General features: G+C 27.0%; 1 pseudogene; it reads right to left on the reverse strand.

Moving 5' to 3' along the window:
* Window positions 1-549: 549 nt before the first annotated feature.
* Window positions 550-14731, reverse strand: LOC113373023 (annotated as a pseudogene).
* Between the last annotated feature and the right edge of the window lie 542 nt (window positions 14732-15273).

A 15273-nucleotide genomic window follows, 5' to 3' on the forward strand; every position in this document is an offset into this window, starting at 1 on the left:
CTATTTTGAATATGAAATATTATTCGACTATTCATTTATTAAAATGGCTTTTAATTACCTTGCAAAAAATTATTACGTAATTTATTACTGCAAATTTTCATTTAATATTTAAAACAAAAAACTATTTTAATTTGTAAGAGATATTTGAATTTAACACAGTATATCAAATTGATTAATTTGAGACTAATTAATAATTATAAATTAATATTATTTATAAGAGATGAGATAAACAAAAAAAATATATAAACTTATAATAAAAAATATAGTTCATATATATAAATATTTAAATAATACCAAAACCCTAAATTTAAATATACAAATAAATATTAAAAATAACTATATTATGTTTTTCAATGGTTGAGTTAGTGGTATATTCTTCTATTAAAAAATCAAAAATAATCTACATGCAAAAAATACTATTAACCCAGCATTAATATTATATCATCATAATTTGATATATACAGGAGATTAGTAAATAAAAAATATATTTTATACTATACAACGATTAATTCGATTTCTAACCTTATAAAAAACATCATCGAAAAACTTCATTAAATATGTGCACAACTCATGAAAGTATCTTATACTCACTTTTCGACGTTGATAGATTTTTTCCAATATCCGCCAGAGACCTAATTATTGGCAGTCGAATATTGTCCTTTCTTTTCCTTCGTGCTGATGTCGATGTCTCCTCAGCAAAGCTTCTTTAAACCTACCAAAAAATGTTAAACTTATAAAATAATAATAGTTTTGTTGCTAACTTTGATTACTCATTTGATAGATCAATCTTTAATATAAGACGGAAATAGTAATTTTCGAACAAAAGCCAAGCAAGATATTGATTTACATACAAAATATCGAATACGTACTATATTCATTTAGACCGTAAAGACCTATTCTGCTTTGTATACACACTTCATTAAATAATGTGACAAGATTACCTTTATAGAAAATTTACGAGTTTCTACCACATTAATCAGAAGACCGAAGGGCAATACCTACATACTTGAGTTACTTGTACTAATTGAATTAACCATAAATTTCATTCAGAGTTTATTTTAAATGCATGTTTGTATATTGGTATAATAAATATTGAACAAATTTACTAATTTCTATATTATTGCCGAAATTTATAAAGAATCTCATTTATTTAAATTTAATTTACATAATCTCTTAAAAAAAGTATATAATTTAATTGTAGTTAATCAATAAAAATTGGCATTTCAATTTAGAATTTCAAAATAGTGACGATAACATTTTGTAACTTGGAAAATCTGTAACTAATATATAAATAACTGTATACGAATACAGAATACACTTAATGTAAATTTAATGAATTTTTAATAATAAATCACTTTTTGTATGCGCATAATAATTTAAGTTTTAAATTACCTTTTAATTTCTGCAAAGTAAAAGAAATTCAAAGCTCACAAAAGTTATGCGCTTTATATAGTGATGAAGCCTTAATAAATGGTACTGTCAAAATTGCCTTAATTGGTCCGTTGTAAAAAAAATTGGTTTGGCAAATTACGTTGTGGTGATTTTTAACTCAAAGATGAAAAACACTCAGCTCGTACAGTTGATGATAATTACACAGGAATTATCGGATTGTCAATCAAATCAATACTTATGTCTACATTGAGGAATTTATAAAATTAAATATTTCACTTAAAAAAAGGCCTGAAATGACGAATCGAAACTTATTCTATTATCGACATCACACATCTTTGGCCATTCGGGACAAATTATTGTTTAGTTTAAAATAATATTTTAAAATTATATTTTAAGTCAAAATAGGTTAACTAACTTTTTCCTTAGTGTCGGAGTTCAGCTGACCAGCACTTTGGAGATTTTCGCAGGCCAGATCTGTGACTTCTTCCAGGGAACTCGCCTGCATATCGAGTAACACGGAACCATGCCGCAGCAGAGAGCGAAGTTCGAATAGAGCATGCAGGGACAATGTTGCACATGAGGTTTGGACCATCGATCACCACCTGTAATAAATAAAAAAAAAGGTTTTTGTGATATAATAAATAATTGTAACAATAATAATAATAATTAAATAGGTCAAATAATAATATATGAGAATCGGTAGAACTCATATCCAAGACATGAAACAATCGATACAAATAAAAATTTGTTTTTGATAGCATATGAAAATGTAAATTTGAACAGGTTTTAAACTTTTAAAATTGTTATTTTGCACTCTGTGTAATATTTTCTGTTTTTTTAAATATAACAATTTTTAAATATAACTAGTATATCGTCAGTCGGAGTTAACTTGTTAAATCGAATTATGTTAAATCATGTTTAAAATAATTCAACTAGCAACACAAAGCAATATGGAAGCAACTGCAGTCTGTAATATACATATGTGGCTCTACAAACCAAATACCACCGAATTCCGCAAAATTAATTACCTTATTGATATTCTAAGAAATCTCACAATCTAGTATTTGTAAGTATAATCAATAAAGGGATTTAATCAACAATAATTTGCTTCGCAAAACGTTTCATTCTAGGCGAGAGAAGAATGATTATGGTATAAAACGTACCATTTCGACGTCCTCCTCGAATTTAATCCATCTCGCTGTCTCTTTCCATTCGATCTCGCCATCTTCTTCTGCCACCAGCTCCTCCATTTCGGAGAACAAGGGATGAGATTCAAGACCTCTTCCTCGACATCTTCTCCAAGAATGAACTGGACTCTTTTTGCAGGAGGTGTCACTGAAAGATAGAAAGTAAATAAGAAAACAATTTAAAAAATTATAGTTGAAATAGCTGGATGCAAAGTTCAATCGAAAATGACACAAGTTGATTTTAGTATTTGCTTTTTTTGCCTTAATATTGAATGTGTAATTTCATAAAATTAATTATGAATATATTATCATAAAAATCCAATTGTGGTCACCATAAGATAAAGTATGATAATTACTCTAAAGTTTTTTTTTCAAAATAATTATACTAATTCTTGCTGTTTAGTGCATAACATTGCATACTATAGTAAGTGAAACAAACATGCTTTGTTAGAGCTAATAAATTTAAATCATTGAATATTAAGAATCATATATTTGATAAGAATAAATATTGTTTAATTTATGTTTTACACAATTAATTAACTGTAACTTGAAAAATATTAATCATGCCCTAAACAATTTCAATACATTAAGAGCTCTTAACAATACTTTATTACTACTACTACTATTCCATTTTCGAGGCGATATAGAAGTATATATATATAATATATATATATATATATATATATACTATTACACAGTAAATATTTTAAGACTATTCTGCTTAATACTATCTCAAGCATTATACGTCACTTCACGTCGGTCGCTCCTATCCCGCATAATACGCTTTCTATCATAACGAGCGTTATTGGTTCGGTCCAGTAATAGTCTGGACGGAGTGTTTATTGATATACATATTACACTTTATTTATGTGAAAAATTACGTTTCCAAAAAGTCATTTCTGTAATATAAAAATATTTCAGAGAAGAAATATTATTCTAACATATATTTTAACTTAGATTATCATAAAAATTCTGTCTATTAGTTTGCAAATTATCAAGAGGAGGAAAATGTTCAACGCATGGGAAATTACATGCTCGCACGCAAATGCCAAAGTATGAGCCAACCTATTGTAAGAGTCGAACACTCAACGCAAATTTAAAGTTCACTAATTATTTTGAATAATTTTTTGTGGCGAAAAACTAAGTTGGGTTAAGTAAGGATGTGTTATGTTCGGAAAATTAAGTAGAGCAGCTAGAGCTATATATACATATCTAAATAAAAATCTGGTTTTTTTATTTTATTTCGCACTTTATTAGAGGACCTAAACATACTTTTTTATTATATACTAAACTCAAATTTGATTTATTTAATAATCCATTTAAAACAATAAATGAATTAGAAAATCCTTAAAATATCTGACCATATATATTTACAATACGTAGAAAGCAAGAATTTCTAATATCTACATAATGAAACTACTGTTTTAAATACTAGTTTTATCATGCAAATCTAATTATTCGTGTATGAAGAAGTTATATGCAAACATTATTTTGTAAATTCAAACATTCCAGTACAAAATAATTCTGAAAAATCATATGCAATAAGTATTATAATCAATATTTAATCACGTAGGATGAAGTGATTTCAAAAGATACGATCAACTCGCCTTCGTGTTTTATTCGATCATTACCTATATATATATATATATATATATATATATATATATATATATATATATATATATATATATATCTATTGATCAATAAAAAAATCTTATTTCTAGACGAATTTGATCGCAGGAAATCCCCTTCGTATTTATGTTATTTTTCTACGCAAGCAAAAAGCCTAACAAACAAAACTAACAAACGTTCATTAAGATTCCAGAAAGTTTTGCTTACTAAATCCATCAGGATCGCAAATGCTTAATCGCCCGCGCCTAGGCACAATTATTGGCTCTTGTTCTGAAAGTAATATTCCAGATCTTGCTGTTATTAAAGTAATATAAACGATAAACGGATTTCTTCAGATTAATAAATAATTTATCTAGCAGATTTAATAGAACTTCACAAATCGTTTTGGACGAGATTTTTATAATAATATTTTATTGACTTCAATTTACAATCATGCATTTAAGTAATAAGATAAAATAAACTGCTATGACAAATATAAATACATATTTCATATTTCATATGGCCTTTTCGATTTAATTTTTTATACCTATTCTTTTAGAAGGTTTTGCCAACGGAAAAAGTTCAAAGTGTACAGAATATGAACATTCATGCCTTTGTTCTAAAAATATGCATAATTCTGCATGTCACTGTACGAAAGTCTATTTTAGTAAATAGGTTTTGTTGTGTTTGAAATATAGATAAAAACAAACCCAATAACGAACATTTTTTCTCTATCTTTTACAATATATGTATATTGTTCTACAAATTTTAAGAAATTTTTATCATAAAAGAATTTTGTTTATTATTTAAGTCTTTTTAAATTATAATTATTTTGGTTACCATATTAATAATTTAAAAGTATTTTTTATGATACAAATATTTAGTTTAAAAAATTGTAAATTATTTTAAAACATAAGTATTTAGTTTGACAAATATATAAGCATTTGATATAATGATAAATTGCTGTTAGATGACACATCGATTAGTTAGAATCCGTCACACTTATAAGTAATATAGGTAACTTATAATAAATAATATAGGTACAAGATTTTTTGATCTCAGATTTGCTATGCCTGTACATATTGTGACTGAATAATTTCCCAAAAACGTTTCTCCCTTGATTCCTTTACATTAAAATCATTCTCTAATTATATTTACACAGAATACGACAAGCTGTTTGTAGGTGCAAACAATTCCAAGAAGGCGCGGCCATGCCCTAAACATTGTTATTAATAACGTTCTTACGTTAATTCGATAGAGCAATAAAATTAACCATCGATCGAATACAAACATCGAATATAAATTAATGTCTTTATATACTTAGGAAATGTATTATCTTTTTGACAATTTACGGAGCGTATCAATTTTTCATCGAAATTATTAAGAAAACAAATCAATCATTATTACACGTCAACATGAGAAAATTAGTGGATTTTGCAATACATTATATGAAAGCTAATAATTTATTTAAATGCAACGTGGAAAATAGATGTATCAAGGAAACCTTCACATTAATATTTAGTAATACAAAAAAAATATAATAAAGTAAAGCAACGTTTTGAATGAATGCAAATCAAACCAACATGGTTTTAACTAGATATTTTCGAATTGAGTAAAACGTTTTTGATAAAAATAATCAATGGTCTTAACTTGATATTATTTTCAAATTGAGTAAAACTTCTGAAAAAAAGCTTGAATAGTAAGCCATGGTTTTAACTTGATATTTTCAAACAAATTTCAAGTAAAAATCATGTGATATTAAGAGTTTCATTTAACAAAATCAAACACAGATCCTAAAAATAAAATCAACCCATGTTCATGTAATTAATTATCTGCTTTTAATTCTCACTATTATAAACTGGTACTTATAACGCAATATATTTTCAACTAATTAACTCGTTTCAACTAATTAACTCGTTATTGACTTTCTATTTAAATATGCAATAGAAATAGATTGCAATTAGAGCAATTCTAGTGCTGTTCATGTTCAAAATGTATGCCATTCTGATTATTTTGCATATAAATTTATTTGCATCATAAAATTATGCGACTGGGAAATGAAAGAACTTGTCTATATAAATCATATTTAAATGAAAGCCGCGAGCAAAATTGAATTAAATTAGATTTAAAGAAATAAAAATTTATAATACGTACATATATAATTTATAAAATTGATACTACTGAAAAATAAATTGGATTTGTTGGTTGCCTAAATCAATATTTCGAATGAAAATCTAAGCATTTGTAATCGAAAAATAAATAGTAAATTGCTCAATTTCAAGCACACAAATTATGACTAAATTTATTATGAGTTTTCAATCATTTACTCTGTCTAATAATATTATAGTATAATTATTAATATTAGAAAAAATTACAACTTACAACTTTCACGAATGCATTTGATTTGTGTATAGCAAAAGCAACAAGGAGATTTCATTTGTAGTAGTAAATTTTATAAATTAGAATGTAAAATGGAAAAAATTGATATTATATATTTTTATATTTTATGAAATGGCATAGAAAAATTAATCTTTTTGACAAGGTTTGGGAAAAGCAGCCTTGGGCTTTGTTAAAATCCATGACGGATTTATGCTAAATAAATTCAATATGATTTAAAATATAAAATACAATTTAAAGGTACAATAGATACCAGTTTATTAAACAGATCAATTTTTTTTAATTATAATTACTGACTCTTAGTAAGAACGTAATTATTTGATCATGTGTTATATCTTTCGATCTAAGTTTTTTTGCTTGTATAAAATTCTGTTCCATATTCTTTATAATTTAGTACCTATGCCAGACAATAAAAAAGTTCGGTTTTGAAATTTTTCTAATTTACATCAAATTCAAAATAAGTTCGAAATTAATACCAAAAAGCTATATTCAGCCCCTTTGGAATTTTGCATTTAAAAAATTTTTCAGTCGTAAGTGCTCGTTGTGCATATTATTTTCAGATATTTGATGAGTATGTTAATTTCATTATAAAGTAGATCCAAATTAAGCCTATATTTTTCGAAAACCCGGGACAATTTGGGACAAAAGATCTAAATCCAGAGCAAGTATTGCTTCAAGAAAAACCCGGTACACAAGGTGGAAATCTGGGACTGTTCCAAAGAAGCCGGGAAGAATGGTTACCTTAGAATAAAGTTTTTTTTATAAATTTTAATTCTTGTATAGATTTCAAAATCTTATAACCATTAAAGGCTTAGCATTATACATTAAGATTATTATTTTCATATATAATAAATTTAAATTTTACTCAAGGTTGGCATACAAGAGTACGCTTTTTATCTATAGACTATAGTTTTTATCTATTTGTTAAATAAAATATAAGAAACGAATATAAAAAGAAAAATAATAATACTGTAAAGGGTACTTACGTGGTCTTTCATCGGGATGTTCTTGTAAAGCAGGATAACCATCCGAGTTTTGATGAATCCGGTGTTTATGTCTGCGATGGGAATGTCTTCTGGAGCCTCCGGGCAGATGAACGCCTACGAACACGCTGTGAGCTCGGTGACCTGCTGAAACATTCGATTATTTTCAAAAAATATATTGCAAAACATGACAAAAGTTGTAAAAGGTAAATATTATTTGATATTATAAATTATGAATTTACCCATACATGAAAATAAACACACAAATGCTTTATTGGATATTAGCAATTATTTCTGCATTATATCTGACCTGTGGTTTGATGACAATCTGTTATACAACTATACGTAATTGTTTTAATAAATCAGTTTTAACCAATCTTTCTCAATCTCCATATTAGTCATTATTTTCACGATTTTTTACCGTTGCAGATGAATTTGAGGCCAGTCTGGAAATGGACTGAATTATATATTGAAGAACTAAATGGCAATTATATTTCTATTTGTCATTCAAACCTAAGTATCCTGTAAAATATTTTCACTTTAGATAGTTATTAGCAATAAGCATGGCATTTATTTAGTTATAGATTGCGGTTTGCTCATGAAAACATAAATAAGCAAATAAAAACTATTAATTTATTCAGAATAACAATTAGATTCAATAACAAAAGCAAGAGCCTAAAACGCTTTAATGACAATATATTGTAACATTATTAGCTTACGTATAATTGATGAAATAAATTTGTGGTTCTATAGCCATATAAAAAAATTTAGAGAAAGATAAAATATTAGAAAAAAAATCTGTGCTTATCAAAAGTGTAAATAGTAACATACTTTAAATTAGTATATTTAATCTAACATTATAATTATTAAATCATTATCATTGCTATAGAAATGAAGCTCTAGCGCATTATTGCGAACTTTGATGCACTTAAACCACCTGCCATAGGTTTATAATACTTTAGGATGTTCTTTAAGACTCTAAATCATCATAAAAAATTATGAACTTTTCAATTTCATTTTATTACATATAATTCACGTTTTAGTTATAATTAAAAAAATAGAAGAAACACAATTAGTTCAATATAATTTAACTATAAAGTGCTGAAGGTGTAAACTTTCCATAATCATAAATTCATAATTTTTGGATTATAAAATTTTATAGTCACGATTAAATAGCGTATTAACGCGGAAACTTTGATATTTAACTGCATCATCGCATAATTTCGCAATGAAGTACAATATGCGCTTCACTTTAATGTCGTCGATGTTACTATTTTATTGAATACTTATCTCTGAATTATGATATCACATTAAATATTTATTACAAAAGAAACTTATATTAAATCGTATTAGCATATGAATAAAATAAATATGGATTCAATTTTTAAATGACTATATCACGTTTTAAAAGCACGATTTATAATATAAGACATTGTTTATTCGTGCATATTAAGTACCTTTTATGTCAGTCAGGATGTATGTTTTTGACATGGAAAATATATATGCATTTTTAAACAATTCTGTAATAATATTTTTATAAAATAGCTCTAGAAAATGTTTCATATTTCATAATAATATTTTTCTGGCTTATTTTTATTCGCTTCAAAGAAATATACGAATACACATTTTTTAATAATAATGGTCTGTTGAAATTATTTCTTTCAATTTTTATGACCCTGGGCTTAATAGTAAACAAACTCGCAAAATCATAAAATGCATCAAGAGTATATTTACATTTAAATTAACAAAAATTTATAGAAACAAAATTATCTGTTATATGGTCACATCAAATTATTGCTTTCATCTAGTTTTCAAAATAATTACTTCACAAATAGAACAAGTTTGTCAATAATATAGGCTAATTACTAAATTAATACCGGTTGAATTGAAATTACGTTAATTATATCGCGTTTTCGAAATGCATTGCCGACGAAGAAAACTGAAAGTAGTACTTCGGAATTTTTTAAATATTTGATCGTAATTAGTAAATATTTACATATAAAAGTATAGACACACACACACACACACACACACACATATATATATATATATATATATATAAATAAACTTAAACATTTGTGTGTACAATAAATTGTATATTCAAACCTATCTTTCAAATTGTCTCTTTATGAATATCTATATACAAAACCTAAATCAAAGAGAAATAAAGATGCCACCTTGTGAAAGGAAAGCATCAAAGAAAATATATATCTATATGTAAATAAAATATTGTTAAGCAAACCAAATTATAGGGTAAATGATACTTTGAAAGCGATGGCCGTAATCATACTTTTGCTGGTTTAATGTGGTTAGCACAGAATTGTTAATTCAAGGGCAGAGTGACATACACAAGTTTCTTTGAATTTCAATTTCTTTCAAATAAATATGGTAAACAAATATTATATTATATATAATGTTTTATTGCCAAGAATTGAGAAAAAATATGAATATTATCTTTCTGGTACATATATCAATATTCAAAACCGGATCATAATTTTTGGCTAAAATTAAAGAAGCGGCACAAGCAACCAAAAATGAGAATTGACCCCGGGACTAGTTTGTGCTAGCCCACGTCCAGACTAAAAATTCCTCATGACCTTTAAAGAAAACACTCAACTTAATTACGGCATCGATTTTCGCAGGCAAGACGTTTGTGATATCTACGATAATAACCCGAGATAATTTAGTTGTAAATTTAATGAGGTCAATTTCTGTCTTTCAACAACTTTCTGAAGAGAAAATCAATATCATCCCATTGCTATTAATAGTCACTTCTACCCCCATTCATCAGTCCAATTCTATGAATGCACGAGTTAGTTCAAACCGTTGCACGTGCTTCCGATGCTTGTTTGTTTGAATTTCTGCATTAGTTTAGATATGCTCGGATAAAACCTCGTTAATGGAAATATTAATAGCTAAATGTTTGTAAATTTTCATGTGGATTTAATATGCAGACATAAAAACCACTCTTAACATTTCAAACCTTCAAAATTATAATACTACTTTCACTTTAAATGTGACTATTTCAAATTAAGTCTAGTCATTGTCTAAAACGATAGTAAGAAAATTTGTTCTCTTTTTCTTTTTTAAGTTTTGAAAATTTGATAATGTAAGTGCAGAATTATTAAGTACGAAGCTATTTACCCACTTTTGTATTTTTGCACTTTTCTCTTATGTAAAGTGTGTATGTCCACACTATGTGGGTGTGTGACTATTCAAAAACCAAAAACTGTTCAGTTATTTTTTATTATAAAATATCAGAGTAAGTGCAAAAATACAAATAGCTGAAAGCTTCTTGCAGTTATGAAATGGAGCTAAAGTATACGCATTAAATACATAGAAAAGAGATTTGATATTCCGAAGCTTTCAAATGCTCAGACGTTATCTCTTACGAAAACAGGATTTATTAGAAAAACTGTTCGTAACTTATTTAGGTGAATTTCTATCCTTATATTTTTAATATTGAAAACAGAGTCATCTGAAATAATAAAATAAAGACGTAATCCACTATAATAAATACAGAATGAAATTGAATTTATAAATTATGTAGAAGGAACTATTGATCTCCATTTCTTCATAACAGTATATATATATATATATATATATATATATATATATATATATCTGCATTTCTGTTTTCTGCCTTGACTCACGTAACACAAATCGAAAATGACTGGAATAAAAATAATAACAGCTAACTCAAAATATAACAGTTATGAAAAAATCAATAGTAAAAATTAAATTTATATTAGAACAAATAAAGCATTATATCAATACTCAGAATAAAATAAAAATCAAAACTTTAAATATTACCATCCGAGGAATAAATTCAATATTATTTTAAATATTCAAGATTTAGAAGATTTGGTATGTATAGCCTGAACACTATATGTGTGTATATAATAAACAAATGTTTGAATGCTTACTGTGACGTTTATTTTATTACCCGATCATTCAGCAAGTCAGTGAGTTTGTAATTAGCTTTGTTTCCAAAATCTACTATAGGGTAAATGAGTCTTTCCTTTTCCCAAGATTAATCGCAATTTTGGAGGTAACTGAGTAACTCTCTATTAAATCCATATATTCTGGAAGCAACACTTTATTTAATCCATAATTCTAACGTTATATAGTTTGTCCTGACTTTGGCAACAAGCCCGCAAGGTCGTCCATTTCGTTTGATTACATTTTTTTATGAGCGCTTGTATAAAATTTATCACACGTATTACAACATTTATATATCAGAGTATCTTTCATCTTCGCCTAAAGTTTGAATAGAAGTATTCATTTCGAAAAATAGATGCAAAAACTGTATTTAATGATTGCCATGAATTGAAATATAAAATTGCTGTTTTCTTGCAAATTTTCCAGTTTCTTCAAGTTTCGGATTTTTAGTTATAACATTTTCAAGTTATTCTGTTGAATACGTTTATAACATTACAAATTTTGAGTCAATTTAGTTTGTAATTAATTTAATCAAGTTACACGAAGTTCATAAATGGCAGATTTTGGTTTATATACATTTGTATGAATATATATACATACAGTAGAGTTGCGTTAGAATGATTATGCTTAATACGATTCCCTGCACTTCAAACACATTATAATTCTCCCGCATAGTACGCTTTCCCATACAAGACTCGTTTTTGATACGTTTCCTGAAAACCGTATTAACTGGGTTTTAGTGTATAAAATATACATGTTTCCATAATATTACTCGAGTTAATTTCACATAAGTGATTTCAGAAAAGACTAAAGGTCTAAATACAAGTATATTAACCAGTTGACTGTGATTGACGAATACATTCGTCATGGAGATGTGGCAGAATTCTGAATATCGACGAGTATATTCGTCATGCGTATGAAACAATTTAAAAAGAAATTATTGAAGTATACTTTGAAATGTCAAGTTGTTCAAAATATTTAGAAGCTTGGTTCTTGATATTATTACTGTATGAAATAAGTAGTTGTAAGCGGCAGTTCACTTTAAGACAAGTTGCATGAACTTCATATGTCCAGAAATGTGGGCCATATAAATCAATAAAAAATTTCTACTGCCTATTTTGAAATAGTATTCCCCTTTCATTAAAAATTATACTTATTCTCTATAATTGACACATATACTCGTCATGAGATCGATTCGAACGACACAAAACTGTGCGCACTGTTCCATGTGACCATGTGAGCACTACAGTTAACTGGTTAATAAAATAAAACTTTTTCATCTAATATGTGCATAACGTAACGTGTAAAAACTTATGAGCATTATTAGCGAGTTCATGGCTTTCATTTACATTTATTTTATTCAGCATAAACCTTATATATATCCCCGTGGTATATTTCGTATAATATCATGTTTCTAGGTAACCACAAAGTATTTGATGAGCACATACAGTTGGTTTATTAAAGCGAAGATATGGCTGAATCAAGCGAAATATTCACCAACCCGAAATAACTCGAGCAAATACTCCATGAGACGAATATCCAAGAATATATGAAATTCTACTTTATTTTTTGTACACTTAAGGTGTTTATAATAAATAGAATAAAATTTTTGATATATTTACTTGTTATATAAATTATAGATGAGGAATGAAGTATTTGTTTTTGGTTCTATTATGAATATTTTGAAGCATCATTCTGTCAATTATGTATAAAACGGAGCAAAATAAGAAGAATGAAGTAGTAGACAATTACTAAAAACAAATATTACTCATTATTGGTTAAAACAATAAAATACTATTAAAATTCAGTAGTTTTTTTAAGAACCCAGAAATCATTATCCGCCTCGCAACATTAACTGTAATGATATAAATCATAATAATAAATTTTATACTATGACTTTATAATTGAGGATATTTTGCATATAAAAATAAATAACATTACAGTATTTAGTTCATATTACAGTATGAGGGTAGGTAATTGTACATTGCATTGCAAATAATTTGTAAAATAATCCAAATTATGAAAATGCCTAATAATAAGATACATATGTTCAATTAGGAATCCGAGAAAGAAAAACATTACATTTGCCCTCGAGATTTCAAGAAACAAGTATCGTATGATGTTCTTTGATTAAGCAATATTTAGCAATTGTAATTACAATCATTGTATTTTCTACATATTTGTATGGAAAATATTCATATTTAATTAATGTCGTATTTAAATAATAAATATATCAAATAAATATATTCAAAATAATAAATAAATAATTTGTAATATATAGAATTGTTTTCTTTTATCATATAGCAATTTTTGCTGTCCTGAAATGGACTACATATAAAACTGTAGGATTGAAAGAAGAGAAGACTGAAAATACAAAATTTTATAATTGTCAACAAGTGCTTTTTTGATGATGTTTTGTAATCAATATGTTCATGGTTGATTTCATTCAATGACAAAATTCTCAAACAGATACAGATATATATATCACACACACACACACACACACATATATATATATATATCTATATATATATGTATATATGTGTGTGTGTAGTGTGATATATATATATATATATATATATATATGTGTGTGTATGCATACTTTTATACCTCCATACACATAGTAAAGAACATTGGTTAGACAACAAGTAATTAAACCGAAAAATTATAAAAATATAAATACTTGGATGAATTTAAAGTTTTTCGCGTAGATCTTAAAATTTTTTAACAAGTTATTTAGAACAGCTATCATCACTTAAAGCGTTGAAAGTTGTTTAGAAGGCTGCCTAAATTGTAACTTCCATCACTATTTTTTTATTTTATTATAATCACTACTCTAATAGTATTTTGATGCCAGATAAGGGTTTTTGTACTTGTAAACATATTGCCATCTATATTTTCAGCATATAACCAATTTATACTATGGTTTGAAATCGGTTTGTCGAGGTTGCAACCAGCGACCTATTTGGAAGGACAAAGTTCTAGCATTTAAAATAAATTCTCTAGTTATTAAATTGCCTATTATATCACTTTTGAAAATCTAACATCCTACATAGTTGCAGCATTTGATTTACACACATATGTTACACAAGTGTTCTTTATTATGAAGCCATGTGCAAGTACTGACCTTCAAAGTCGCGCTCTGTATAACCCATCCGCTCGGGTTGCCGAGCGCCCGGGTCTGTGGGTGGTTCCTCACCGCTGGGGTCCATCTTCCACGGCCTGCGGAAGGAAAACAGATAAATCATTACAGTTATGCAACCTGCTTTGTGGTAATAAATGGTAACTGTCATAATATCATTTATATGCAACTTTAAAGTAAAAGTTGCGTTATGTCTGGCCAAGATTCAATTACTTACTCCACATTCTAATTTACTTCGTGCTAAGTTACATAGTCGGACAAAGGACCAATACTGAATCAGAATACATTTTAAGCAAATAATCATTGAAAGTTTATTTTTTTACAACAAAAGTTAAAATATTATATGTTATTATTTATATAATTTCTTTTGGGCATGTTTGATGTAATACCGAGTAAAAGTCTATTACAATCTTTCCCAACCTTTTATGGTCACACATCACCTTAAAGTTTTTAAAAACGCTGTGGCCCTCATATAAATTTTTGACCTTTAAAATTGATCTTGCTTCTAAATATTAAAGATAGACCCTTAGAAATCACTATTAAATAGTGATCAAAATTTTCATATGTAAAACATGTTGATAAAACGTAAACTAATATATTCATTTCTTTTGAGTATGTA

The sequence above is a fragment of the Ctenocephalides felis genome, unplaced genomic scaffold (genome assembly GCF_003426905.1).
Source record: "Ctenocephalides felis isolate EL2017-DRISC unplaced genomic scaffold, ASM342690v1 CF-g0.4_SCAFFOLD_01604, whole genome shotgun sequence".
In the NCBI taxonomy this organism is placed as follows: Eukaryota; Metazoa; Arthropoda; class Insecta; order Siphonaptera; family Pulicidae; genus Ctenocephalides; species Ctenocephalides felis.